This window comes from Dasypus novemcinctus, chromosome 1 (assembly GCF_030445035.2).
Source record: "Dasypus novemcinctus isolate mDasNov1 chromosome 1, mDasNov1.1.hap2, whole genome shotgun sequence".
Lineage (NCBI taxonomy): Eukaryota > Metazoa > Chordata > Mammalia > Cingulata > Dasypodidae > Dasypus > Dasypus novemcinctus.
Genome location: NC_080673.1, coordinates 152182639 through 152187041, shown reverse-complemented (window position 1 = coordinate 152187041; position 4403 = coordinate 152182639). Strand labels below are relative to the sequence as shown.

Genomic DNA, 4403 nt, shown 5'->3' with positions numbered 1-4403 from the left:
GCTCTAAATGTGTTTTTTTGTTGTTTTACTTGTTACATTCTAACTTTCTAAAGAGCTTTCAATCTTGAAATCAGAAACCATGCCCTTTATTCTTTTTTTGCACTCTCTTCCATCCCATCTCTCCAAGCCCCGAATCAGTGTGTTTTAAGTAAACTATGGCTGTCTGTCAATTAGCAGATCATGAAATCGGTTTAGTAAGTCTCCTACCTAATATTTATAAATGGAGCAGAAGATCAGAGAACTGAAAAGATCAGAGTACATTACCCACAGTTAGAGCAAGTATCTTTCTGAAACTCTGGGTGTGTAGGTGTTATAATATAAAACGTATTGTTTTACTGTGAATCATAGTCAGAAAAGTGTAAGAAACATAGCCAGGGATTTACTAAACATTTGCCCTAAACAAGAAAATTACCCTTTGCAAATTTATTTGGATCCCTTTAGCAGTTGCTCCCAGAGCTCACGTTTGGTTTTTGATCTCACCTTTGTAGGCTCCAAGTACTGCCTAATGACCTCCCAGATTAGACCCTGCCTATTCTTGGACTTCAGGCTATGCCTCCCCCCACCCCACCAACATGCTGCTGTCCACACTGACCCTTCACATCTTAGCCTCCATGCCCTTGGGCCAAATAGCATTGATGATGGTAAAACTACTGATATACATAAATACATACTGGCTCTTTTGGACAGCAGGGTTCAATATCCTCTTCCCACATTAAAGTATTCCATTCCTGGTAACTGACCTTATTATATAATAAGAAATTAACATTTCTTAGAGTTTCCTGGGAGTAAAACTCTAATTCATGGAGGGGAGCTTAAACCCATGATCTTGAATTAGTAACTTAGTCAATTTTTGAAAATAGAGCAGAAAATATTCAGTACTTTTGAAGAAATAAGTCCTATGAGAAAGAAATTCTAATTACTAGTTATTATCTCAGACATTATAGTAAAAATACTATTTGAAGAGGTTAATTAGAATAAAAATTATACTGCAATCAAAATTTTCTACTTGCTTTATACATAGAGATATAAATGGAAATTTAGAGTAAATATACCCATGATTTTTTAAAGTTTCCTAACGTAAATGCTTTGCTTTAAAAAAGGGCCTAGCAGGGATTTCCCATGACAATAATTTTGGTCAAAATATAGAAATTAGGTGATGATTTGGGGAAATCTGTAGCCTTTTATGTTGCCATGGTGAAATCTCCATTTCCACACACTTGTACAGTCATAACATTCCATCTGTAGTTTGCCCTGGAGCCATAAATTACTATGTTGTGCCAGCAGTTACTCTCCCAACATTTGGAAAATGACGATCATTTCCTCCTCTGATGTTGCTGCCTTTTAGCCAATGTAGAGAAGACAACATCAAATGAGGTTTCTTTGTCACAGTGGCAGCTGTAACTTAATGAAATGCTGCCAGGGATTCATTGACTTTGTGTTATGGATTAAGCACACATAAGCTGGACTGGAAATTCCCTGGAAATTTTGAGGAATACCCTGTGTCCTCAGCATCATTGTATAAATGGTCTCACTGTCTTGCCATAGAAACCATCAAAACTAGAAAAGGTCCAGAGAAGAGCTACCAAGATATCTGTGGAGTTAGAAAGAATAGTATTTGATGAAAAAATATTAGCACAATAGAGAATACACTGTTACCTCATTTCTAGAGGCTAATAATAGTAATAAGTGGGTGATTTAGTGAGAAGATGGGTAGTTAGCTGGCTGAATTATTGACACCAACACTCTGGCTGTGGTTGGAAGTGCTTCCTAGGATTGAACTGGTCTATAGGACACAGCTCTTCCATGGCTCAATTACATTCTCAGGAGAGCAGAGACCATCTTGCATGGTGCACATAACAAGTACCAATAAATGTAGGTAACAGTGAGCTTCACTTTATATTTCTGTATTTATTTTCCTTTCATTCCCATTTTCTCATTTCTTTTCTATTTTTTTTCTATAGGCTTCCTTTGAGGAACAAGGAAAGTTACAAATAAATACTACATATAAATATATTAAACGTTGTTGAATAGCAAAAGGAAGAATTTAAATAGTGTGGACCATAAAAGACTTACTAACAAAGTGCTGTGAGGCTCAAAACATGGGGAAAGCACATATGGATGGAGGAGCCAGAAGTTTCACGGAAGGGGTGATTTTAATATGGTTATAAGTAATATGTAGGAGTGTGACTGGCAGAGGATTCTGAAAGCTGGAGAGTCAAATCTTCTAATCCCATTCATTTAACAATTTTTATTCAAATATTTATTTCCTTCTAAAAGAGAACCTTAAGGCGACAAAATATAACAATTTATAGCCTGTAGTATTGGCATAAGGAAGAGTGAATCAGAAAGTCTGTCTTCCTTCTGTACATGAAGAGAATAACAGGAGATTACTGTTGCAAAAGGAAAACAAATTTATCAGAATTTAGAAGCCTATTCCAGGTTATCATTAGACTTCTTTAAAAAGTAGCTGTCATTTCTACTATTCCTTCTACTATTATTCAACCTCAAAATGCAGTACTTCCCAATCTGTCAATCCCAATGCTTGACCCAGCAGAGCCTACTAATTATTTTAATTCTGATGCAACCGGACTTAGACTAAAGAGGCACACTCACTAATAAACACAGAATCCCAACTCCCTCTCCTAAAGATTCTACTTCAGGAGATCTGGGGTAGGGCCTGGCACTGTATTTTTGACAAGAGCTCTAGACAATACCTAGGATTTTTTTTCCCTTGCAAAAAGCTTTATTGCTTACACTTGGTTGGGGGTTGTTAGAGAGCTACAGGGTGGTGGTTAAAAAATGCCTTGTGGCTGGAGGGAAGGGCTCAGAAGCGTGGATACCAGGGGAATAAAAGGGGTTTCCCCAATCCCCGAATGGCCTCTGGGTTTCAGAGGCTCCTAGTCATACTTAAGGGTGAGTCTTTCAAAGAAATACTCACCCAACCTGGCCTGTCTGCCAGACAGCCTGTGGAGGTTGGTCATGTGTTTGCCAATCTTCTTGATCAGTTTCACCTCCTCATCTAGGAAATGGTTCTCCAGGAAGTCACTGAGATGGGGGTCTGTGTTGGCAAATCCCAGGGCATGCATATCCAAAAGGGCCCAGTTCAGGCTCTTCTCCAGGACCAGCCTCGATGGTGTCTGGGGTTTCACCCCACTCATCTTTGGAAGGCTTCTGCATCTCCTGGAAGAGGGCACGGCTGGGCACGGCCGCCACACTGATTTTGCATCTTCAAGAGACGCTCAGTGCCCTTTCACTTCTCCTTCACCAACTAATGGAAGAAGTAGTCCATGCCCTCAGGGTCACATCTTTGCCAACGAAATAGTAGCTCAGAGAGAGGTAGGTGTAGGAGGCCTGCAAGTGCAGGTTGACCAGGCAGTTAACAGAGGCCCCCATTTTGGTGGAATAATTCTGATGGATCTGGGAGCTCATGGTTGGTCAACAATGAGGGGTTAACCACACACAAAAAAAATGGTATTAGCTGGTCCCAGAAGCAGGGGCTGGCCAAGAAGTTGGTCCTGGTGGTTGCAACTGGAGAAGCAGTTGGAAGGTGACTACGCTGAAGAGGAGGGGCGGAGAGATAGTTCCTGCATCTCTTCCATTCAAACACTGGGACTGCAGGGCGTACCTTCTTAAATCTATCATTTGGACTTCTAGCCCTTCTTTGGAGGGGATCAACCCTTTTGTCCTGATTCATTTCCCCTAGCCTCAACTCTAGTCAGCCTCAATCCCACCTTCTTTCTTCCTGGATCTCCCAGCATTTCTTATAGCTAGGACCACTCTGACCATAACATCTACACGCAGAGAACCATCCTTACCTAAGAGTTTCTATTCCTACCTGCCTAGCCACTTAGATTGGTCCCCTCAGACTATACTGAGCCCACACCAAAATGGAATTTTCCATGCTCCATGGACATGGTGATTTTAATCTTTGGGCCTTTCAAAGAGGGCTCCAGTTCTTTATACCCAGGAGTTTCTTTGCCCTTGCTGGCAACTTCTGCTTTGCTGGACAACCTCTGATGAAACCAGTCTATTTATGATATTTATAGCACTGAAAAGCAATATGTAAACATAATCTCTACCACACCATCATGCATATACCTATATTCTTTAATAATTTTCTTAGTTGTCTAAGGTATACATGATTTGTCTCTCCATATAACCAAAAACCTATTAATTATAACTATTTACTTATCACTTATTTGTTTATGCAAACCATTCTATATACATACAATAAATTTTTAAATTTTCTTTATTTCCCCCATCATAATTGCTATTTCTTTCTTAAACTGACTTATTCCTCACAGGACTAGAGTGCAATAAATAAATTGATTATAACAACCAGTAATACAAATAAATGAAGGATTTAGGTACCTATAACAACGGATTGATAGTGAAAATTCATA

At 39.5% G+C, this 4403-nt stretch overlaps 1 pseudogene; it reads right to left on the bottom strand.

Annotated features, from left to right (window-relative positions):
- Positions 1-2897: 2897 nt before the first annotated feature.
- On the bottom strand, positions 2898-3429 carry LOC101422863 (ferritin light chain pseudogene; annotated as a pseudogene).
- Between the last annotated feature and the right edge of the window lie 974 nt (positions 3430-4403).